Source organism: Neomonachus schauinslandi, chromosome 5, assembly GCF_002201575.2.
Source record: "Neomonachus schauinslandi chromosome 5, ASM220157v2, whole genome shotgun sequence".
In the NCBI taxonomy this organism is placed as follows: Eukaryota; Metazoa; Chordata; class Mammalia; order Carnivora; family Phocidae; genus Neomonachus; species Neomonachus schauinslandi.
The window spans coordinates 124,990,825-125,016,437 of record NC_058407.1 but is presented as its reverse complement, the minus strand read 5'-3'; the positions used below and the strand labels follow the sequence as shown (position 1 = coordinate 125,016,437).

Sequence of the window (25,613 nt, the reverse complement as noted above, 5' to 3'; positions counted from 1 at the left end):
ACATAAAGAAGAAACTGTATCAGGTGACGCCAATACCTTCTAAAATTGATCTGTATGGGTAGAAGGTTTAAAAAAAAAAAATGGTAACTTTCTATAGTCCTGTGAATGTCAACCATTGGGGCTTAGGTAGAGGGAAGCAGGTTCGTAGAAAAGCTTTCCATTTCCCTGAAATTAAAGGTCTTCTGTTACTTGCAAATAATCACGTGGCTATATAGAACAGTGACCTCCTGCGTTCTCCACATCATGAAAATTTTAGTTCAGCAGATATGACATACTTCTGGTTTTAGCTATTTTTAAAATAATAAAGGCATCCTTTAAAAATCAGTCACAGCCCTGAAATTAACCATTCTTCCCTTTCTTCATTACTGCCGGCCCAGACTCCTGTCCAGAGGAGTTCTTTCTGGAGTCAGATTTAATAAAATGCTGGTATTCTCTCACCAGTAATCCTGTATTTTCTGGGAGTGTTCTTGCCAACTGCAAAGACCAAGCAGTAGATTGTAGCATTACAACACAGAGCCTGTGGCAGCCTGGAAGCCAGGGCTGTGCTCTCAGTCTTTGGGGAAAATTAGGAAATGAAGTTGAGGCCAAAGACAATTGAGGGAGAGAGAACGAGGATGGTCCCGATCTCCTGAGGAGAAGGGGGAGGTCCCGAGAGACCCGAGCTGGGAAGGCAGCTGTCAGGAGTCACAGAACTGAGGGATCTGCTCCGAGCTCAGCGAGAATTGGGAGGAATGGGAAATAGGATTGATAGCAGAAGGGCTTCTTGGTGTTAAGTCCTTCCAGCTGGTGATTTCCTGACCTACTCTCACACTTTCGATTGCCCTGGGTTTTGACCCCCGTAAATACTTGAGAAACACAACTGTCTTTTCACTTGAAAGTCATTTATTCTGTGAGCGGTTTAGAAAAGACAACAGAAAAGTGTTCCAGAGTCTTTGGTAGATTTGAATTTGGGGATTCGTTATCACTGGCTCCTTTTCAGCCACACAGTCACCCCCTTTTAAGGATTAACATAGGAGATGGTAGAACTCGGGCAGTTTTAGTGAAAGGGGGGCGTTAAATTGCAGTGTCGCGATCGCCTTTGTCGGAGTGTCTTGGAGATGTGCCTCCCCAGTACGCTCCCATGAAGCCCCTCGCTGGCCAACTTGGCCCCGTAGAAATGTATGGTATGGGACCATATTGGGAGTCCTGAGCTGCAAGCCCTTCCTCACGGCTTCTGATGTGGGAGTTTCCAGCTGTGTGAGGAGCCAGCACCAGCCCCCTGAGGGTCACTACAGGACCACTGTTATGGCAACTGGTTTTCATCACAGACCCAGTAGCTCCGTTGGCTGAATTCTGACCACACACTAGTACTTTAATGGTTAACAGTATCCTGAACATCTTTTGAAATTTAAAAACAAGTTCTGGGGGTGTGGAGTAACTCGGGGGAAGGCAGTGTGGCTGGCGGCAGCTGTGGTGTGAGCCGATCCCATTCAAGATCTGGGAGCCGTGCTCGTTTAAAAAAAAGATTTTGTATATTTACCAAAAGCTTATTATGAAAGCTTTGATTACTTACTCAGTTGTGCCTGTACTAAACCCCGGGGTCCTTGGTACAGCTTGCTGGAGCTAACCGTCCTCACGTTGCCGGTCGGCTTGGTTTTGTGGGGTCCCGCCTCCCCGCCTATAAGCACCGGCTTTGAAAATACTGTCAGCCTTCCCTCACAGCATTCAGGCTGGATACATACTTTCACCGGGGAGAGCAGCTAAGAAGTTTCAAGCTTCCTTTCGAGTATGATCCGAGACCTCAGAAGTGTTCACTGAGCTTCCTCCCACGATGGGCAAGAGTCATTTGAGCAGTCTGCTCTCTGTGCCTTTCTGAACTCACAGTTTGTCATTGCCAAATTGCCTTTCCTGTCCAACTGCTCTGCCTTTTTTTTTTTTCCCCCCAACTGCTCTGCCTTTAAGACTTAGGAACAATCGGGAAGCTTTAGTGTTGTAGTCTGAGCTTGGGTTGGAGGTTCTGCCCTCCCGGGAAGCAGGAGAGTTAAAGCTGTAGCTTTGGAAACTTTCTGACCACAATTCAAAGTATAACAGTAACAAATGCGTGCATACATGAATGCACATATAACTGAAACAAAAGCACTCACATACTCTTCTCTTGTATTTCTTTTAAGAATATGCTGGCTGTGACTCCAAACAGGGTTACGACGCATTAATGCACTGTGACCAGTAGTTTGAAAACCACCCATTAAGACCACCAATTATCAGTAGAGTTAAGGATGGAAATAACCTGGTAGATGAATTCAGGGCAGAAGGACTCTACTTTTTATTTTTTTTAGCCACCTAGGCGCCCCTAAATTGTTGATTTTCCCATGTAAAGGCAAACAGGTATTGGCTTTCAGGGTCACTACAAAGGTCTATTACAGTGAAGGTTGTGCTTTCTGGAGATACGGCTGAAAGTGGGGTATGAGGATTTGGCACAACTGGGTGCTTGGGAATAACTATATTGTTGATAACTCTTTAAGTCCTGAACAAACCTCCATCCTCTTCCATGTTTTTTTTTTTTTTTTTTTTTAAATAACATATAATGTATTATTTGTTTCAGAGGTGCAGGTCTGTGATTCAACAGTCTTACACAATTCACAGTGCTCACCATAGCACATACCCTCCCCAGTGTCCATCACCCAGACCCCCATCTCTCCCACACCCCTCCACTCCAGCAACCCTCAGTTTGTTTCCTGAGATTAAGAGTCTCTTATGGTTTGTCTCTCTGTGGTTTCATCTTTTCATTTTTCCCTCCCTTCCCCTATGATCCTCTGTCTTGTTTCTCAAATTCCTCATGTCAGTGAGATCATAGGATAATTGTCTTTCTCTGACTGACTTATTTCACTTAGCATAATACCTTCTAGTTCCATCCATGTCGTTGCAAATGGCAAGATTTCATTTTTTGATGGCTGCATAATATTCCATTGTGTGTGTGTGTGTGTGTGTGTGTGTGTGTGTGTGTGTGTGTGTGTATCACGTCTTTTTTATCTATTCATCTGTTGATGGACATCTAGGTTCTTTCCATAGTTTGGCTATTGTGGACATTGCTGCTATAAACATTGGGGTGCATGTGCCCAGAAGGACTCTACTTTTAAAAAGTTTTTTAAATACAGCTATAGAGATCACACTCAGCGTTCAAGGTTAGTGTGAAGTTTAGCAGATTATAAAACCTTTCCAATGCTAAGTACTTGCGAAGCAGCAGTTCTTACATTTCAGATGAAGAGACTACCCCCAAGGGGAGGATAACCACAGCACACAACATATAGTTGGCAGCGTGGTTTGGTGACCACCTTATGCTGGCTGTCAGTTGTATAAAGGGAGATGAACCAAGGTATAAAATAGATGGGAGCTCAGAGGTAGGGTTGAGGCAGAGAAAGATACATCGTGCATCAAATCTCTATTGAGGGTTGGCTCATGCCTTTAAAGATTACTTCCCAAGGCTGAGGTAGGGCTGGATTACATTCCTTTTTATGTCAATTTTTAAGCAATTGTGTAATATAGAAAAATGTACAAATAAGAAGACTACCATATCCTGATACATTTTTCAAAGTGAGTATCTCCCCAAAGTCTCCAGCACCCGAGTCAGGAAAGAACGTTGTTAATGCCCCGGAAGTCTCCTCATGCCCCCTTCTGGTCACAACCATGGTCCTAATGTCTAACATCATTACTGCTCCATAATGTACATACCCTACAATTGACCCATTTAAAGTATATAGAGATTTAGAATATTCAGAGTTGTACCACCATCGCCACAATCTAAGTTCAGAACATTTCATCACCCCTAAAAGAAACCCTGCACCCATTCGCAGTCACTAATAGGTTAGTTTTGCCTGATTTTTCATCTGCTCATTTGTAAATGGACTCAGTGGTCTTGACTTGTTTTATGTTTCATTTCTTCTGGTTTCTGATCCTCCTCCTCATCATGTGTCATTGTGATTCGTTCATTCTCATGGCCACGTCCCATAATTTATCTGTTTTACTGTTGATAGACTTTTGAGTTGGTTCCAGTTTTTGTATGAATGTTGTGTGTGCATTCTTTGGTGAATACGAATCTCTGTAGGGTACACACCATGTTGTGAAATGTCTGGGACATAGGGTATGTGCATACTCAGCTATATTAGATACTGTCAAGGAATTTTCCAAACGGCCTGTACAGTGGACAGCCCCCCAAGCAGGATTTGAAGTTCCAGCTACTCTACATCCCGGCCACACATGACATACTCTGTCATTTTCATTTTAGCCCTTCTGATGGGTTAAAGTGGTATGCTGTGGCCTTAATTTGCATTTCCCTGCTGACACATAAAGGTGGCCACCTTCTTTATGTGCTTGCTGGCCATTTGGATATTCTCTTTTGTGACGTTCCCATTCAGGATCTTATTTTTGCACATGTCTTCTGTTTAATTGCCTGCCTTTTTCTTACTGATCATAGTTTGTTCTTCTGGCTAGGAGTCCTTTGTTGGACACGTTTATTGCAAATACTTCTCCCGCTCTGTGGCTTGCCTCTCTGCGAGGTTCCTTTTTATGCAAAGGGGAAATAACCTTTTAACGAGCTCAGATATTGACATAATCTTTGCTACCTGTGCCAGGTTGTACAAAAATCAAATTATGTGTTAGTCTTACAGTAATTTTTTCTCTTGATTAATGATGTCATCGTCTTGGTGTGCCTTTAAGGGTATAGGATTTGAGAGAGGAAATCATGTGACTTTTAAAAATTTTTTTGCTATACTTTGGTTTTATTAGATTATTATTTAAGACCTGGTGATTTTTCTCTTCCTTTGGTGTGCAAGTATGTACACCATATATGTGTGTTGTAGACAGCGCTCGCTGGTGGCTTACCCTGTTTTCATTCTCCTCCTCTTTGCTAATAGAAGCTTAATGTGTTCAGAGCTGCAATGCGCACAGTTAAAACTGCTTGCTCTCCCAGGACCCTTTGATGTTAGGGTTGGTTATGTGACATGTTCTGCCAATAATCTGTGGAGAGAGTCTGTTGGGTAGGACTTCCCGAAAGCTATTGCTTTTCCAAGAAAAAGAAATAGACTTAGCTGACAGACATCTTTTGCCCCTTCTCTGTTCTTTTCTGGAAGGTGGTTCTGAACCTCAGATGCTTTGCTGCCGTCCTGTAGTCATTGATGGTGAGAGAGACATGCTAGAGGTGGCAGAGCTGGTTCTTGGGTGGTACCATGGAGTCACTGTATAAACCTTGAGCTGCCTTCTTAGGGTTCTCCAGAGAGAGACCAATAGGAGATGTATGTATGTATGTATCTATATCTCTCTAAAATAAATGATGGAAATTTATAAATATATGAAAATACAGAAACTATATGTAATTACATAAATGTATATATATTATAAGGAATTGGCTCCTGTGACTATGGAGGCCAAGAAGCCCCATGATTTGCTGTCTGTAAGTCTTACTCTGAGGGAAGGAGAAGACCAATACCCTAGTTCAACAATCAGGCAGAGAGAGCACGCGCCCATGCGCGTAGTCTCCCTTACCCTCAACTGATTGGACAGGGCCCACCCACTCTGGGAGGAGCCATCTGCTTTCCTTAGTCCACTGATTCAGATGTTCATCTCCTCCAGAAAAATGTTTAACTGGACATCTGGCACCCCGTGTCCCAGTCATGTTGACACACAAAATTAACCATCACAGCTGCCTTCCTCTGGGCCTCCTGTTTCATGAGAACAGTGTGGGGTCATTTCCCAGGACTGTGTTCCCATATATGGATTCAGTCCCTAAACAACATGTACGTTACTCAGATATTTCTTGGCTTTCAACATCACTGAGACTTGTGGCAGGTATGGGATGGTGCTCTACGGGTGCATCTGTGTCTGCTGGACTAAGATCGGACTTCGCCACATCCTGCGAAGGTAAAAGTACCTGTAACCGCGTTCATCTGAGTGAATCCGGTGGATGCTGGCACCAAGTCACCAGCTGCAGAAAAGCCCTAAATTAGGCTGATGTTAAAGGCAGTTCAAAGACAACCAGGTATCTGAGACCCAGATGAGTGCTTCCGGCGGGTCGTGAAGATTCTGTCACCCAGCTTATTAGACGGGAGCATCTCGCTCTTGTCCCTCTCAGGGGTTTTCCCCAGATCTTCATTAGAGTAAGAAATGACTTTGAGAGGACAGACTCCCAAATACTTGTTATGAATGTGAAACATACTTGAGAAAATCAACGATTGGGACTTCGTTATTTTGGGGGGAAATAGGCTTTGGCTTGCTCTTCCTTCTGAGACCATGACTCACTTCACACTCCCATGGGCCAAAAAGATACTTGTGTATTTAACATTTTTTTAATCTAAAAATTGAAGATTGGCTTGCTCTTAACATGGCGGTAGCTTTTACAAGTCTTTCTGCTTGTAGAGCCTTGGGGTCCGTGCGTTGATGAGGCGCCGTGGGCCTGCTAGCGAGGCGACGGGGACAGCTCGGGGCCACGAGGGCCGGTGGGTGCGGGTGGCGAGGTTCTTCTTTCCCCGCTCCCACCACCCCTTCCGTGGCGGCTGTGACATGTTTCTCCTTGGTGGCTGGCTTCTTATTGGGTTCCCCTGACAGTGGGCACACGAGAGACGGGAAGCTGGAGGAGGGAGAGGGACCTGCTCCTCTGTTGGCTTTCTGTCCCTCACAGCCCAGCAGGACCCTCAGTTCCTGAAGAAGGAGCTGCTTCCCGTGGGCAGTTTTCCACACTCGGAGCAGCGGCTTCATTCTGCCACTTGGAGATCTGCGGGTTCTGCCACCTTCCTGGGGCACTCGGCAGCCGGCCACCAAGCTGAGCAGCACCCCTCAGTCTGCTCCTCAGAGGGCTGACTTCCAGCTCTGCGGGGCACCTCCTCATGCTTCTGGGTTTTCCCATTCCCTCCCTCGCCTTTGTTTCCCTGCCCTGAGCACTGGCCGCTTCCCTGGGGTCCTCTTTGAGATCTAGTGTCCCGTTTTGCTGTCCCCTCTTCACCATCTGGGTGACAGTCCAGCCTTTCATAGGAAATCATCTCTGTTGAGATCATGGCCGTGGTCTTGGGACTCCCAATCCAAAAGGCAGCCAGATGGGCAGCACCTGCACAAAGGGCAGGGGTCCTCCTCCTGGCACCCCTAAGCTCGGATGGGTTTCCCACTAGCGTGCATCAACATACATCGAGACTTTCCTCCTAGATGACAGGATTCACCCCCAGGGGCTGACTGAGGTCATGGGGGAACCTGTATTTTCCCCGCTGTCTGGTCCCGAGGTCCTGTCCTTGCTGCCTCCCTCCTTGCTCCCGCTCTGCTCTTCAAGACATCCTGCCCATTCTTGCGGTGGCCTTGACTTCCTCAGGACCTTCTTGGCTTGGCTTTTCCCTGAGGCTCCCCTTGTCATCATTGCTGTCACTCTCCCAGGACCTTCTCCTGTCGTCTTACCCCCCCCCTTTTTTTTTTTAAGATTTTATGTATTTATTTGACAGATGGCAAGAGCAGGAACACAAGCGGGGGGAGTGGGAGAGGGAGAAGTAGGCTCTCTGCTCTGCAGAGAGCACACATGTGGGGCTCGATCCCAGGACCCTGGGACCATAACCTGAGCCAAAGGCAGATGCTTAAGGACTGAGCCACCCACGCGCCCCTCGTCTTACCCTTCTGTGCTGCCCCACAGCACTACAAAAACCAAGCTGCGTCATCCCGTCAGAGTCCTCCAGAGCCGCCGGATGGTGTTGACTAAGTGTCCGGTGTCCCCTGGATCCCAAGTGATACTGGGACATTCTCTATCTTCTCTCCTCTTGGGGGCCGTTCTCAGCTGACTGCTCTCTGCTGACCCCGCCCCGCTGTCTCTTTTCCCTCATGCTTAGCTGTGGCCTTACCTGGCTTTGCTTGGGCCAGGCTGACTGGGGGGGGGGGTGGTGTCAGCGCCCCATCTGCCTCCACACTCACCAGCAACGTTTCTTACCTTACTGGGAGGAAAAGCTATTCTTCCACCTGTCCTAAGGCTGACCCTGCTTTCTTAGCACCTTTCTGTAACTGACTTATTTTCTCCCCCTCCCTGCACTCCCGATCTCCTAGAAGTCTGTTCAGGGCACGGATGCCGCATCTCTCTGGTTTGCTGCAGATGGGAGGTGAGAAATAGAGAATGACTGGCTGATCATCCAGTGGGGTTGGCCCGATGGTGGGACAATCCCAGGACTTCTGGCCTGACCCTGGACTGCTGTAGAGCCTGCAGCTGAGCTGAGGAAGGTGGTGAGGGAGCAGATTCCGAGGGGAGGCTCAGAACCTCCACTCTGGCCATGTTAGCGTGTTAGACCTGCAGGGGAGATGTTGCCGGGCCGGAAGAGGTTCAAGTTTAGGAATGCGGGGATCAAGACACATGTCATCAGCCCCTAGATGACACTGAAAACCCTGAGGCCAAGGGAGAGCTACCGGAAGCGTGGTGGACGATGGGAGGAGCCCGAGCACAGAGCTGGGACACGCCGATGCCCGGGCGCCGGGGAGAGGAGAACCGCCAAGGAGGCTGGAAAGAAGGGCCCCAACCGTCGTGAGCAGGAAACCCCAGAGGGCGTCGCATCCTGGCCTTCCGGAGCAGGACCCGAGGGGATCCACGGTGTTGTGTTACTGGTAAGTCACATGAGCTGAGAACAGAGAATTAACCATTGTCTGTGGCACTGTGGGAGTCCTCCTTGACCTTGACAGCAGTGGTTTTGGGAGAGTGGGGGAACGAAAGCAGGCCTAGAGTGGGTTTGACAGAAAACGGATTAATGAATGAAAAACAAAAGGAACCTACTCGTGTGTAGGGATAGCAGTTGATGGGGAGAGAAATGGGTTTCTGATAAATCTTGTACAAGTGTAAATGTGTGGGCTCTGTCAGTCTGCTCGCTGTTTAGACCCCTGCACTGCAGGCCCCTCAGCTCCTGTCTGAGGGGATAGTGGCTGTGCCCCGGGGGAGACTTTGTGCACAGCAAAGAGGGTGTAATGCAGGAGGTTCTTGCCCTCTTGGCGGCCGTGACTCCCAGCAGCCGGCTCCGTGGACGAAGTTAGCAGTGAGATCCCGTTTAGACACTTGGGGATTTCGTCCCCTTTGGACTCCTTTGAATCTTTTCCTCTGTTTCATGTTGGCGACTTTGCCCTTACGCTGTGGTTGTGGGTCCGTGTCTAATCTGTGTGAGTGTAAGCTTCTGGAGACTGGGCTCCTCCCCAGACGTGCAATGCGTGACTGCTCGCCAGCCCTGGCCAGTGGCTCTCTGGCGCTCGCTGTACAGAGGGTCTTACGGATGGGCTGTTTGGAACTGGTACTCTGGGAGAAAAAAGCAAAAGGCCTGGGCTCTGTTTACTGCTTTCTACTGGGACTTCTGGGTGTTTGTGTTCTCTGATAACTGAAATAATAGCTGCGTAGAACTGCTTTGTTAGCACTGTGTGTGTGTGTGTGTGTGTGTGTGCGTGCGCGCGCTGTAAGAGGTGGGGAGAAGTGGGAAAGCAGTGTCTTCCTGCGTTGCCTTCATGGGATCATCGGAGCTTAATGAGATAGTGGATTTATCTCCTGAGCTGTGACATGTTTATGGAGAAAAGACAAAAGATCTCTGTTTGACATGAGCGCTGATCATCTTGAGATACAGAGCCGCTGGTTGCTTTCAAGGGCTTAGAAGTGTAAAATGTCCTAACGAGCTTGCTTCCAACATGCTTCGCGTTCTCTGTGGATTGTTTTCATTTTGGGCAGGGGTTAGCTCGCTCTAGTGGCAGATGCTTCAGCAGGGGCTTTCCACCCGGGGGATGTTCTTGGCTTCCGGACTTCTGGGCTCCCGCTAGTGAAGAGATGCCTGTTGGGCCAGGGGGTCGGGGACGCAGCTCCAGCGCAGTCTCTGCAAAAGTAGGCCAGTCGCCGTCTTGTCGTTAAGTGGGGGCTTTTGGTGCCCGTGGGCCAGCCGGCTGCTGTGTGGATGATGTGATTCACGTGGTGGGGGACAGGGTTTGAGCAGTAGGGTGAACACAGGGCTGCTGAGGAGCCTGAGCACCCTGCCGTCTCCCTAATGGGCCCTCGGCATCCTGCACAGACCCCGGGGGACCGCATGGTGGCGGAGAGCCCACGGATGGCCTCCGAAGCCACATTCCCTCAGTGTCTCCTCCACCACATACCGCTGTGTGGGAACGGGACCCACGCCTGGCATGGACTGCATACGGGTAACTATTTGTAACCGCCAGTGTCCCGACAAAGACTGACCTCTAACCTCATATCCCTTTTTGTGGCAGGAATACATAATAGAGAATGTGTTCTCTTTGTATACTTAACAAGGCGATTAGAGTAAGGGAGAATTAGCCTTGACTACACAAACTGAGCTTATCTGTATTGAGCAAGCCAGTAAGATCAGCTTTCGATTGACTTTAAAAAAGGAGTCCAGCAAGGCCGCAGACACTCGAATTAAGAGATTTCCAGAGCCTGTATCACTTAGAAACAAAATCTCCAAGAGGCAACTGAGATCTTTTCATTTTGAAAATGCTTTAATAAGTGTTGACAACACTGTTTTGCAAAATGTAAAGGTACTATACAAATTCTTAATACAAAAAGAATAAATTAAAAGCAGATTTCTTTTTAATTCTGCAATTTTGTCTACAACATACATCCTTTTCATTGATTACAGTTGAACAGAATCCAGTAAAATCATTTTCCATGCTCTACAGTCAGTTTCAGGAGCAACCTAATCCTTTCTCCCCATTATTAAACTAGAGTCCATTTTACACAACGTGTAATAAACTATTGACATGAATGTATATGTAAAACTTTACACCTAGTTAACTAAGCAGTAACTGGTCATCTGATAGCACCTGGAGGGGGTCTGCTCTATTTAGAACTAACACTGAATGAAAACGAATTGGGATTTTAACAGTTTCAACACTCACCTGCATATAATAAAATAAAAAAAAATCCACCTGTCTCACAACAAAGTCTGATGTAGGTGTCCCCACCAGTCTTCAGGCTAAACAGGCAACTTCTTACACGTATCCAAAGAATCCAGTAGGGGCTTTATATCAGACCAGGGGCTTCATATTCCATCTTATTTTGCTTGAAAGAAAGACGGATCTGTGAAGAGCTTGCAAGCGCTTGTTTACAGTAACTACCATTCCCCACCACACTGATCCTTAATCCCGTGGCTCTCAAAGGACTAACATTATGTACATTTGTAGTAACCGAACGCAGCTCAACAGTAAAACCTGTTTTACTTCATCTCTGTCTTTCCTACCAGACTATCGTGGCATTTGTCTGAACTGTAGTTCCCCTCCCTCTCTGTTCCTTTCTGCCTCCTGAATTCAAAACCCAAGTGTTGAGAAAGATTTTTCGTCTCGCATTCCCAGTCACCCAGCTGGGCTAGCGCGATCCGGGGCGGGGCGGGGGGGGTACTGCAGCCCCGATTTGAAACTATGGGACATGCTGGTAACCTGCAGCCACGTGACCTCGTCTCCTCTGTTTCTCTGCACTTTTCCTGTCGCACACAGTTCAGTCTGATTAGCCAGTGTGTCTTTGGGGTGAAAGAAAAATGGCCCAGTGTATAATGTTCTGAATGGGGAAGGAAAAAAAACCTGTTGGCCGTAGCTCTGATCGTCAAAATACCAGCAACAAAAATACCACCCCTCCGTCCCCAGGATCTGGTAATAACATTAGAACCAGTTTTGTTTATCCCGCAGGGTTTACCCAAGTGTTCTGTGAACGTTCGCCCCTTCCCCCAAGCTGTGTCACCAGTCCAGTGCCCACAGGCCTGGGGAAAGCAGGCCCTGAATTGTCTGGAGTGGCCCCAGCGTGCCATGAGCCCACAGCGCTTTCCAAGCTGCAATAGAGGGAGCGTTGTTAAACTTACTTTAGGGTCCATCTTCCCTCCTGGTCTGGTAGAGTCTCGTTCTTCTTGGATTACACATACATAAAAAAAAACGAAGATTTTTCTTTTTACGCTAAAGCTAACTGTGGTTCTGCTTTCCCCCAAAACTAACCCTGCCCCACCAGCTCCTGTCCCTGGCTGTCAAATGCCTTTCCAATAGGAACTCGTTACAAGTGAGAAAAATGGGCCCTCCCCCCCCCCCCCCCCCCCCACTTGCGCCAATAAGCACAGCGTCCCACTTCCGTGGAGACCGTGTTTGTGCCATTTTGAATAACCCAACTAAGAGTGTGCGCTTGTGAGGATTATAAAAGTATTTTTGAGGCCTTTGAAGATAGATGGCTTTCCAGTTGTGTCTTAAGCATAGCTCAAGACACATGTAAACGTGCGGCTCTTTCCTCCCCTCTGGGTTGCTGCGGACGACTGTGGTACGTCAAGGTAGCTGCCAACGCCGGAGGCATCTGGGCCCTCTGGGAGCTGGCGTGCTCTTCAGCCCGCTCCGCCTGCTAGCGAGTAGACGCGGGAGTCAACTCTTCCTACCTAAGGGCATAGTTGGGTTCTTGGAATAAGTGACACATTGGTAACTGGGTGCCGAGAGAAGTCGGGTCTGAGCTCTTTGTCACACAAGTGCTAACAAGTATAAAATGAGCCACAACAGTTAAACACTCGAATGGATCGCGATGTGCTTTTTCCCTTGGTTTCCCATGAAAAATAAAATCAAACACTTTGTGCAAAACAATAGGATACGCTTTTACTGCTTGTTTTAATGAGAGAGAAGCGCTTGTGGCAATCCCCACCTTCCGTTTCCTCCAGACCCCAGCAGGAAAGCCGGGAGCTTGGACTGGACCCCCGTGCAGACTGGGCTGACGGTGCCCCCCTGCTCCCCACCCGCAGGCCTGTCCTCCGTGTCCACACCCCTGGGGACCCGAGGCCGCGGCGCCCCTCTGGCTCCCTCCACTTGACCATCAAACCGGGTTAGTTTTCCAGGCTCTGGCCTGAGAGAGAAGGTGGGGCGTTAAGGGCGAGGGATAAAGAGGGGAAACAATTTACAAATGGTTGACTTTTCACTGTGATGAGTTAGTAGCAGTTGAGAATTTAAAAGATTTCATTGAAGAATGTCTTCCTCTTGGCCCCTCATTTTTTTTTATTTTTAAATTTTTTTTTTTTTTTTTTAAATCTTTGGCAGCATAGAACTGATTGTGATCCTCGGATGCATCTTGGACACGTGAAGCTTCCTTTTTCAATCTCCTTCCCCTCCCCCAACAGCCACTCCCCCAGGGAACATGTCAAGTGTCAACTGAGTGTTCGCCGCGCACGCGCGAGGCATCCTCCTCACCGAACGCACAGTGGGCCTGTGAGGGGGGCGCAGGCTGGCCAAAGCGGAACAGTCCTTCGGGATCACCCTGTACGTAAGTCTCCTTTCCTGTTCTCCTGCCACTTGTCCATGGAAACTGGATGTCCGCCACCTTCCCTGATGGTTCCTGGCCTGGGGGCTGTCACGGCACGGGGAAGCCACCAAGGTGCCGCTGAGGATTGGTGCCTGGCTCTCCGTGGGCGAGAGCACCAGGGGGACACACAGTGGGACCGGAACCTTCCAGAATGTCTCCTCAGTCAGGTTTTTGAGGGTGAAGGGGATGCGGAGACGGGAGGAAACAAAGTGCTGAGGGCCGAAGCTGGTGCGGGGTGACAGTGCGTCTGGGTAAGGCAAATGAGAGGCAGTGAGGTGATCTCTGAATGGCGTTGAGGCGGTCAGATTGAGGCCGGCTGGCTCACACGAGGGTGCCGGGCTTGGCTTGCTCCTGCCCGTACCACTGGACGTCGGCTAGTTCGGGATAGAGGGAGGAGTCCAGGAAACAGCTGTCGGTGTAGCTCCTGCAGGGAGGGCGAGGAGGAGAGCAGCGGGTTAGTGGAGCAGAGCGCCCAGTAGGGCAAGCTGCTCCCAGGCATGGCAAAATCCACCTGCAGGAGCCCTGCCGCGGGAGCCCCCGTAGGGGGCGGGGAGGATGGAGGCGGGGCTGCTCACACCTGGCCGAGACCTCTCCGAAGTCCTGCTGTCTGGGCCCTACCCTCGGCGCGGCGCAGGAGCTTTCAGAGCTCCGGGCTTCCATGGGATTCCGCTTTTTGGAGAACAGCTGCTTGGGCTGCCCTCCAGGAGACCCCAGGCGCCCCCAGCTTTGCCTACATACTATTCTGTCCCAGAAGCACGTCCAAAACGTCAAGTGAAACGGAGAAGTTATTTGGACGGGAGTCTAAAAAATTTTTTGAATGCGTGCTATTTATTTTAAACATGCATTGTTTTCTGATTATAGAAACTGTATGGAAAACATACCAGAAACTAGAATGAAAACAAAAGACTTAAAAAGTCCCTGAGGTATGCGTCACCATGGAGGCCGGGGAGAAGCCAAGAGGTAATTACACAGACACGCCGAAGCCCATGTTCAGTACTCGGAAAAATAGCCCCTTGCTGATCCCAAACTGGCTCTTTTGGGGCAAGAGTAAAGGTCAGGAGCAGCCCCTGCAGCCTGAGAAGGTGGAGGGCCCCCTCACTCCCCCTTGGCTGGCTGCCTGAGCTCTGTGCTCTGTTCCTAAACTGCAGGTCCAGCTTGGAGCCCCTTGGGTGCTGTTGCCTTTGTTCCCAGCGCAGCTCCTAGCTCCCTCTGAGTGTCAATTTGTACTGATTCCTACAGGGATGAAACTGGGGGCCTTGAGCCTCCAGGTGTTGAAGCGACATGTCCCTTGGATTACATTGGTCTGTGATTCCGGGTTATTAGGTCTGTGTGTCTTTAATGCCTGGTGCTAGGGTTCGGGACGGATGGGTGAAGGAACGTGATCCTAATCCAATGTGGTGCAGAGAACAGCAAGCTGAACGAGCACCTTCCTCCCAGCCCCGTAAGCGAGAAGCTGCAGTCGTGCCCATCTTTCTCATTGGCTGACCTCTCTAGGAACGAATGGATGAAGGCATTGTGGATTTTGTAAATGTTTCTCATCTGGCCTTTAAAAAACCCATGGAAGTTGGAAAACCCAAGGCATCGGTGGCATATGGTGGCCTTTGCTGAGAGTCCTGGGCCTGGAACTCCTGATCTAGTGGGAATGAATGCTGCTTTCAGAAGCAAAATGACATACAGACCCTTTCTTCTGATGCCGGCCATGGGTCCCTATTATGGTACGTAAGCGCTAAAGGGCTAACTCCCATGTACCCACCCTGACAGAAGTGCCTTTTGCCATGTGCCTGAGGGACTGAGAACGTTTTTCTGGCAGAAGGTAGTTGGATCCACAGGGACATAGGCTGTATTTTGGGAGACAGTCCCTCTCGAACTCCTTGTGGTCCTGGTGGTGCCCTTCCCTCTCCCCCAGGTGGGCCAGTTAGAATCCTCCAACCACAGTCACTGACTGCTTCAAAGAAGGGCAGAGGCCCAAGCAAGGCCAAGCAGCCTTCACCCCAGGAGTATGTGGGAACAGGAAGCAGAGGCAGAGATGAAAGAGAACTAGCCACGTCTGGCTCTATGTGCCCTAAACCACGAGTCAGGCACGATAGTGCAAAACCCATTCATGTATAAAAGATCAGTTGGATCCAAATTGTGTTTCTGGAAGTTGGAATAAATTCAGGTTACCTGCTCAGATGGCTAAAGCATCTGTGGAGAAGACACCTAGGATTTTCATTCACCTAAGTTCCAAATAGCCTTCCCCCTCTTTTTTCCTTCTGGTAGGAATGACCTCCCTGAAGTTTGCACTTCAAAGAAATGGCCTACAGGATAGGTCCTGGAGGAGACTGATAGAGCATTTACGTCTCAAAGACACAGGGAATGAAGGCAAGTTCCTCCCAGAAGGATTTTATTTCTTAAATCTAAATATTTTAAAATATCTGCAAGGCCTTTTGAGGTGAATAGGGGAGGTTTTGGAATTGGTAAAAATAAACAAAAAACTATGGGTGGGCTTTGAATTGCTTCCAGAGCTGTGTGACTGTTGCAGTAAAGACTGAATTTGCAAGACAGGGACACGTATTTTTAGTTCCTCAAGGACTGGGGTTGCAACTTGATTGAGTAAAGGCCAGTAAGATCTTTAAAATTTACTCAGTTGAATTGTTTTCTAACAGTTTGGTGAGCAGTGGGATCCCAAGGAGACCTCAGATAGCTTCAGGGACAACATGAAACACAGGCAGCTGTACCTGTGAACCCCCTGAGGTCTCTGTCACCATTTCCGAGGGCCATGGGTAAGTTCCTCTCGGTTCTGAGCTCTGCTCTTTTTGCGTTAGGCTCCCCATCGAGTTGGCTTCCCAGTCCAGCATTAACATTGTCTGGACTGACGGGAGGCTCTCACAGAGTCCCTGGCCCTCGCTTAGTCTGCAGTCCCAGGCCAGGGCTTGGCACCTGGCACCTCAGTCCCGAGCCTCCAGTTAGTCCCCAGTGCCCATGTGTTGGGGGTTGCTGGTTCCATCCATAGTTCCGTGCTGGGAACTGCCGGTGGTGTGCACCTGTGGCCTCCTCCTGGCCAGCCCACAGTATCCTCTCTTCGGCTACTACGGGTCTGCTAATGTGCCCGTGAGGTAAAGCAGTAAGAGGTCTGTTGTCAGTGAGAACCTCAGAAGCCAAAGCTGCAAAATTGGTGGGCACAGGTCAAGCACTTAAAAGCCATTAGAGCGCTTGCCCCCTAACTCGAAGACCCCCGTGCTAGGGTAAGTTGGTTACAGAATGGGTTAGACGGCCACCAGGTCACCCACTGACCTCAAGAAAACTTCCACACCATGAGGTACACTGTGAAATGTCCCAAGATCCCCAACCAGTGGCACGTCCGTATTCATTTGTCTCTACGAGACTGAAGGCTCAGCTGAAGAACAGGCATCCCCAGGTTCCAAAGAACGGAGTGTGCCACCTACCAGCACAGCTCCTTACTTCGCATCTAAGGACTGTGGTGGTAGAACAAGCTAGAACTACAGTGGCCACTGGGAAGCGATTTCACTCCACAGTGAAACTGGAGCTCTCAGGCATGTGCCCTCAGAAGACCGGAACCTAAGAGCTGAGAGACTGATGTCCCGTTAAGTGCCTGATCTACAGAGGAATGAGACTTCTCTCCTGAGCTGCGAACACCTGCCCAGGATCTCGCCCCATTCTCAAGCCAGTGAACTGGGACCATGGACACTGCTAGAACACTCGCCCCCTTTCTATGAGACCACCTTCTGCAAAGCACAAGACTCCTGTGTAAGGATAAGGGCTTACAGACAGGCAGGTTTCACACCAGGTCACCTATTACCCCAAGACAATCCCGTGCAATGAGGGACACCTGGTCTTAGACAAGCAGGGCAAGGGCTGTCCCCCAGGAAAAGGAAATACCCCATCAAAGGCACACAGTCAGACCTCTTGGGAAAACTCCAAAAATGGGATCCCAGTCTTGTCAAGGCTCTACGGGTGCCCCCCACCCCCCCAAAACCCCAGGGGTTTTACACTAAAAACAGTTACAGTCTCTCATGCACATGGACCAGCAGTACTGAAGACAACCTAGAATCCCAGCTGTCATTACGAGGAATGTTCCAGTTAGACAAGTTCATTCATTTAAGAAGTGCATGTGAATGCAGGGGTTCCTAAACAAACAGAATGGGATACCTGTTATAATTGGCACACAGAAGCCTCCAGAAGGCTTCAAAATTCTGAAACTGCTTCACTGAGAGATTCATTGCAAAAGGGTAATGAAAAGCCCAAGACAGAAGCAGTACCTAAAACAAAAGACTGTCTGACTGCTGGGACTCCTGCCACTCTCCTCTTCTACACCCAAGTGCTCGTGGTATTCGTCCTGTATCTGGATGGTCTTCCACCCGCAAGAGACATGTCTGTCAGAGGAGGATCCCCATACAGGGCTTGAAGAGTTCCCAGGACTCGGGGGATTCTCTTGTAACTGCCACCAGTTATTCCTGAAACAGCCAAGGGGAAACTAAACCTGGGACACCTTGTCAAGTTCTGGTAATGCAGGAGTTACACTCCGTACTTTAAACCCCACTTGCTCCGGAGCCCACAGATGGGAATCCTGGAAGAACTAGCAAGAATCCTTACCAGAGTCCTCTCTCCCAAATCTCTGTAGCCCACTTGAGAGAGGAAGGTAAAATTTGGCGTCCCTTCCTTTCCAGACCCACGGGTTGCTGAACCTTTCTCTCCCAGCGACAGCTTTTGCCCTCCTGTGTCCTGTGAGCTTGGCTTGGCACCGTCACATTGGGGCTCCCAGTATATGGCCAGGCAGAGAAGTGGGTTGAACTCCATGTACAGCTGGGGTCCTGTGCTTATTGCCAGTCCTTGGGAAGCGTCTCAGCCTCTGTTTTTGGTCATCTTTGAGTGGCTCTGGCTCTGGGACAGTGGTATTCTTTGTACCCTCTCTGAGGACACCTTTTGTGTCCGTGGTGGTGTTCAGTACTAGCCAGGAATATTTACTGTTTGAGCTCAAGCCTGACAAGAGAGCCAAAAGGATTTTTAAGTAGCTCTATGGTCAGAAGTTGGCCAGACTGGAAGTACAGAGTCCTCATCAGAGCCTGACAGCAACTTTTTTAGGGGCTTTCTCCCCTAAGTCAAAAAGAAACCATGTGCTCAGAGGGAAAGAAAAACATTTTGCAGCCATCTGCAGAAGGATTTACTAGAATAAGCCAGAGACTAAGCTCTAAAATCTGGAACACAGGAATCTTTTGATTTCCATCCTAACTGAAGATCTTGATATAAAGCAGCAAACTGAGGATAATGTAGTGGGATGGATGGGTGGGTCAGCCTGTGACGTCACTCAGGTCGCAACCCAATTTCTTGAGGAATCAAAAACGGGGGTCCCTGTCTTAGAATAAATCACATCCTTATCAGAACAAATACAGCTGTAGTAGCAAAGTCAAATCCCACCTGTCATTTTTACCAATGCCCAAACCTTCCCAATTTGTCCCAAAAGGCTTGATCTGGATTTAAGCAACAAAGCCCTTCTCCAAGGAATGTTGGGAAGATTCTCCTTGCAGGAACTTGTCTTGTAGGCCATCCCTTTCAAGTGCAAACTTCAGGGAGGTCATTCTTACCAGAAGGAAAAAAAGAAGGGGATGGCTGTTTGGAATGTAGGCAAATGAAAATCTTAAATGTCTTCTTCCCAGATGCTTTAGGCTCGTGAGCAGGTAACCTGAATTTGTTCCAACTGTTCTTCGGTAAACTAGTCAGTTTTGTATTCTCACCCTGGTCTCATGGCTAAAATTTAAAACAAAAGCTGTAAGATCTCTATGTCTGCAGATGGGTGACATTTTCCTACCTCTGGTTGGTACTGCCAAAATTAATTTGTACAAGTTTCAATTAATTGGCTTAAAAAGAAGCACTTATTAAATGAGGTATTCTAAAACTGTCACAAATAGAGGAGTAAGCCACGTATTTTTCAAGTTCATGTGATCTAGGATGAATCTTCAGTAAATAAAAGCTAGTTCAAGTTTGTGGGTTTAATTAAAATGGGAATGTCTTCAGAGAGACCTATACCTTTTATTCTACCCGCGTTTGCTAATGATTTGAATTCGTGTTATCTCTGTTACAAAACTTGTTCGCAAGGAAGAGAACTTTAATGTCTTGAGAAGTTTTCATGATTAACATGAACATAACTGCTGCTGATCCCAGAGCACGCATAGTCCTTCCTACGCCTCAGAGGTTGTTCCGCTCTGTCCCCCTCAATCTCCAGGACTAGTAGAAAGGACTAAAGGCATCATTAAAACCCCATTAGGAAACTTCTCTGCAACTCTGGGATTTCTCTGGACCGAGATGCTGTCACTGGTTGTTTTTGAATCTAAAGTCCTTACCTTTTGAAAAAATAGTAACTGGCAGACCCATGCATTTGCCTCTTTCCCAGTACTCTGACCCTCAGATCGCCCAACAAGACCTATTAAAATATTGCCACTATTTCCAGAAACCTCTCTCACAAATTCAAGAAGCTTATGCTGAACAAGAATATGACCTGACCTGTGACTCCCTTCAGGAGCCACATCCCGGAGAATACTCGTACTGGGAGAGAGTCCCTCTTCCCTGAGGTAAAAGGACCTTTCTGGTACTGCTGGCCAGTTCCTGCATAGCTAAGCCTGGAGGCATCTGCCCCTGGATTCATCTGTCCCGACTTCCAGGAGTCACGGGACCTGAAAGGAACAAAGGCAAGAGCTCCAGCCACAGCAGCAAACGGCTAGCCCGAGGTCGGACCAGGCCTCTATCACCGTCCGTCTGGCTTTACTGTGAAAATTGTGATGGGCAAAAATGAGTCCGACTCCTCCACCTAAGTGTTTTTTTCCTCCCGTTTGCTCTTTTCTGTTGCTCCTTGACTTGGAAAGCCCGTACCTTCCTCTGCCGAGGGAGACAGCCTCTCAGGCTGCTGGACCTGCCTTCGCACACTCTGATCTGTCCATGATTTGGGGGACCCCCTGGGCTTTCCTGTGGCCACTTTTCCTTCGTGAACCACACCCGCATTCCCTTCGATGTCAGCTGATACAGTTAAACTCTCGCAGCCAGGCTTTCCCAGGGCCCTTCCCCAGTGCCGCCTCTGCCTGACCAGTGAGGTACCCGGACCTCCACACCTCAGTACAGGCGTCACCAGGCTCTTACGAGTGTCTGAGTCCCACCTGGCCCCGGCACAATGACCTCTCATCAGAAGCATGTGCTTTTGCAAGGCATTTAGAATAGCTCTTTATTTCAGGCTGGGAGACAGATTTCCTGAATATGCCAAAAACCTAACTGACCCCTGGCTTGAACGAGCAAATGTGACAATGAATCCATGAACAATGCTGCTTTTGCGGGAGTGGTCTGTACCCCGACAGGATTTATCTTTGTCCGGGGTGGTCATCATTCTTCTGGGGCCTGCAAGTGCCCGGACTGGCATATAAGCAGGCAGCCGCTCTGGTTCTTCTCTATACCCCAGCTGTCCACAGCCAAACTGAGACACCTTATCGGTCAGCTCCCCTGAATTTACATTATCATGTTAGAGGAGACCCGGAAGCATTCCTAAGTCAGGAGTTGCTTCCTTTGGCCCATCTCTACTTCCCTGGTTAGGAGGGGGTGCAAATGAGGCTAGGGCCCCAAACTCTGCTTTAACCCATCAAACAACTGCTGACTCTAGTGCTAAGGCCATAGCTACCCAGCAAAACTCCCTAGATTCTCTGTCTAAAATTGTCCTTGCCAGTAGGCCAGCCCTCGATTCTCTCTTGGCTGCACAGGATGTCTGCGCCATAGTCAATCAACATGCAGACTCGGCTTAACACTTCTGGGGAAGTCGAGGTTCAGTTACATCAAGTCTGAGAACAAGCCCATTGGTTACAAGTCCAGTCTGACTCATCTTGGAATTTTGATTTATTCAGCTGGTTCCCAACAAGACTGGGCTTATGGTTTAAATCTATACTACAATTGGGTCTTTCTATCTTACTTGTCATTTTGTTTTGTGATTTTTTAAAGTACTGAGTTACCCATCCAGCCTTTGTGAAAATAACAAACGTGACAGCATTTCAAAGCCTTGGGCAAGCAAATGTCTGACATGTATACCCTGACAAAGTCTCCTTGCCTTGACCCAATATAAGTTGCTCAAGTGTGGCCTTTCGCTTGCTACTATTCCCGAAGCTGTTCTCACCCTGAAGAAGACATGGTAAAGAAAAAAGGTCCAAGTATGATAAAAGAAAAAGACACAACAAAGAAACAGCGTGGATCATCAAAAGGTGAGGTCCATGCAAAAAACACTTAGCAATATATTGGGTGATTGCTGCCCCTCATGGGGGCTTGATCAAAAAGGGCAAATGCAGAACCAAACCAAAATGGAGTCACTTAATGTCAGACACAATGGAGACAATCACTGCAGGCTCATAAAGGAAAATGAACCTATCCTTAACACAAATTACAGCTCTTCCCAGAAATCAGCAGAGCACACCAGCCAATCCCCCAAAGCCAATTCTGTTCGGGCCCTTTCTGAACTTCCCTGTCCCCTGCAAATAGGCATAGTTTGGTTTTTGGCATTGCTACTTTTCAAATGGGGCCAATGAAATCCACTTTCCAGTTCCCTCCTCTGGGGCACACGACACCCGAGGATGGTTTTCCTCTGCTCCAAGGGACTTGTGCTCCAACTAACAACATCTTGGATCAAGGAAGGAAAAAAAGGGAAAACAATGCCTAAATAACATAGTTGATCAGTGATGCTTTCTTGAGCAAGAGTGGGGAATGTGAAAGGATTTCAATCTAAAATGAAACCAGAGGATATGAAGTGAAGAATCTCACGCATGTCCCTTCAGAACAACAGAACTTAAGAACTCAGAGACTGATTTTCCATAAATGCTTGACTTACAGAAGACTGAGACTTATTGCCTAACCAGCGAACATATGCCAAGGATCTCTTCCTGTTCTCCAGCCAATGAATTTGTTTAGTCTCTGGCTAGACTTTTCCCTCTTTGCAAATCCAGCCTGCCCCAAGCCCTCAATGCTCACCTGTAGCTTGCTACAGCCTGCATTTCCCAAAGTGTAGTTCTTTTGCCACTCCCAAATAAACTCCATTTCTGGTCATTTGAGCCTACCTCAGTTGACCTTATTGAGGTTGTTAGCCATTATTGGGAACATTCCAGTTGGATGAGATCATTTAAGTGAACCCGAAAGCAAGGTTTGCCAAATGCAACAAATGGGTTACCCATTTTCATGGGCATGCAGAAGCTTCCAGAAGGTTTCGTGATTCCAAAGTAGCTTCGTTAAAAGAAAGAGTCATTGCAAAAGGAAAATGAAAAGTGACAGAAGAGGTACCTAAAACCAAAGACTGTAACATTGACTTGACTCTTACTACTTCCCTTTATCCTCTCTTACCTCTGAGTACTCATGATCCACTCATCCTCTTAAGTGCCTTTCCACTCTGCAGAGACTACATACTGTCAACAGAAGTCTGCCCCATTACTGGCCTCAGAGGTGGGCCCCCCTATGAGCAGGGGTTTCCTGGTAACCTGTGACCATTAAACAGCCAATGGGAAACTAAAATGGAAATTAATGGAAAGCTTTGCCCAATTCTGGTAGATTCCAGGGCTGTATGCTCTACTTTAAGCCCTGTTACTTGGGACCCTGCAGGTGAGGGCCTGGGAAGAGTGGCAGAAGCTGGCAAAGGTGGAAATCCTGACCAGAGTCCGTTTCCCTGATTTATTATGACTCGAGTCTTTACAAGAACAGAAGTGCAGCAATTCACACGGAAGTAATTCAAAGCCCACCTAGCATTTTTAGCAACCCCCAAACATAACCCCTTCATCTCAAAAGGCTTGTAGTTACTGTAAAATTCTGGCCTCGGGATAACAGAATTCTGTCTTGAAGGCACTTGTGCTCTTTCTCTGTGCCGTAAGATGTAAGTGTTCTATCTGGTCTTCTCTAGGAACCCGGGTCATTCTTATCAGAAGGGAAAAGGAGCAGGGGGAACAAGTTATTCAGAAACTAGGCAAATGAAAAATCTTGTCTTCATAAATATCAGTGAAAAGTTTAACCCATGTCACCTTAACCTTTTACCAGGAGCACGATTTGGATCCAACTATTCTTTTATAAACTGGTGGGTTTTGCATTATTTCACCTGCCTCATGGCTAAAAATTTAAAACAAAAGCTGTGAGATCTCTGTCTGCATCTGTTTCTATGATTTTATATGTCCATGCATGCATATTACACTTGTGGTCTTCTCTGCCTCAGGATGGTATTGCCAAAATTAATGTGTCAAGAGCTCAATTTAATTGGCTTAAAGACACACAAGGGCTACAAATTATGCATACTCAGAATAATAAAAACCCAAATGTTTTTCAAGTTCATGTGATCTAGGGTAATCTTAAAGCTAGTTTAAGTTGGTTAGTTTAATTAAAATAGGCATGTCTTTAGAGTTAACAGCATGAAATATAAGGAATTATTTCCTTCCTAGGTTAACTAAAAGCCAAATAAGCTTATTTTCTGTTACAGAATTTGTCACCAGAAAGATAATTTGACAACTGTCTAAATGCTCATGTGACTTTGAGTCATCTAAAAATTGTTAGCAAGAAAATTAATAGGTATAAGTAGGATAAAAGTTTATAAATGAACTTTTCAACAATTATTATGCTTATGTTAGGTCTACTTAGAAAATAGTTTCCAAAACCTTTTTGTTAACTTGAAACCTTACAGCTATAGTGAGGTAAGGTTAAAGGATGGACTTTCAGTGGTATCAGATAATTTCCAAATAAAGTACTGAAATTGTTACTTACTGGACACAGATTTATCCACTTCTCACTTCCTTTTACAGAGGATGTAAAGATATTCGGGTCTGTTAGTAAACATGTTCTGTGCCATACAGAAAAATTTACTGTGAGGAAGAATATACTTCTAGAAGTCATGAAGTGTCTTTATAGGTTTGCTAACCCATAGACTGTTCGTGTAACGGACAATCCACAGTTGCTTTTTAGTTTTTACTAGGAATTAAGAATTCTTATCAATATATGTAATTAAAATTACTTAGAAATAATAGAAGGAAACTGTGGATAAAAAGTAGGCAAGGAAAATAAAAATGGCTCTTCCAGAATGAGGGAAAAATAGATAAATGAAACAAAATCTGAAAGGATCTAAAAACATTGTAGGTGGTTTGTGGGAAAGGAATCTTGGGAAGGGAATTTGAGGTGTGGTCAAGTTGGTTAAGATGGGAATGGACTTAAGATTTTTAATGAGTTTTAATATCAAAAGCAGACAGGTGCAAAAATAGAATTTGGTTTTGTCTGTTAAAAGGACAAAGTTTTCTTGGACTTTTGGTCTGCCTTTGATAAGCAATTGTGAAGGATTCTTTAAGTCCTCTGTCTGGTCAGCAAAGATTTTGTGTCTTAGCAAAATAATTTACCATGCTTCACGTGGTCTTTTATCAAGTCTTTGGCTGCGTAAGAAAACTCCCATCTTCTCAATATTAAAAGACCCAAGTTTTGTTCACAACTACTATTTGCCTTTGTCACTTTGGTTAGATAGATAATTCTTTCATAATGATCTGTGATCCTGTTTAGTCCTGTGTTCAAACCTGTTGATGCTCTAACAACTTCCCATAACCAGATTCTTAATGGCGTCTTTCTGACCTGAAAGTAACTTTGAGATTTCCCTAGAGTGTCCCTGGAAAATCTCAAAGGATTTGTCTCTCCCCTTATAAAAGATGCTACACTAATTAATTTGTTTGCTATGTTAAATTACGTGGGAAGCTTTGTCACATAATAAAATCTTACGTTATTTGTATAAACCATGTTATTAGTATAAATGGTCTTGAAACTGTATGAAGTTTCTAGAAATCTGGTATGTCCTGGTACAATGTTATTCATAAGTTCAGTTATTATCTTTAAATGTATATCACAGAAGTAACCAAATTTCCTTATCAATTTCATTATAATGAACTCTAATCAGATCTGAGCATCTTAAAGTGTTTTGTCATTTACAGCCACTTTTTTGTTTTACTCTGATGATTTTGCAAAACTGGGACTCATGGAAAGGAACCCTACCAAGAACTCTTGACCCCTGACACTGGTGCCAATTTATAAGGTGCTGAACCCTGGGTGCCTATTTTATGACTGAGGAAGGCTCCACCTGACATCTGGTCTGGTGCAAAAGCTGGAGACCTCAAAATCAAATTGACGAAGAGAGGTTGTGGACATCAAGGTTGACCGCTTCCTCCCAGGGTGTGGCATAAGAAAGTTTCCATTCCCCCTTCCCTCTCTGACCATCCTTCCCCTAATTCTTACTCCATGAAGGTCTTCATGATCCTTTTGTCCACCTTTCTCCTGGCCCTGGCCTGCAAAGATAATGCCATTGTTCACC

General features: G+C 47.0%; 1 long non-coding RNA gene across 1 annotated transcript; it reads left to right on the top strand.

Moving 5' to 3' along the window:
- Positions 1-12,652: 12,652 nt before the first annotated feature.
- On the top strand, positions 12,653-14,973 carry LOC110586567. The gene is made up of 4 exons (XR_006540081.1): positions 12,653-12,808; positions 13,101-13,243; positions 14,144-14,242; positions 14,777-14,973. It is a non-coding gene; the product is annotated as an uncharacterized LOC110586567 (long non-coding RNA).
- The last annotated feature ends 10,640 nt before the right edge of the window (positions 14,974-25,613 follow it).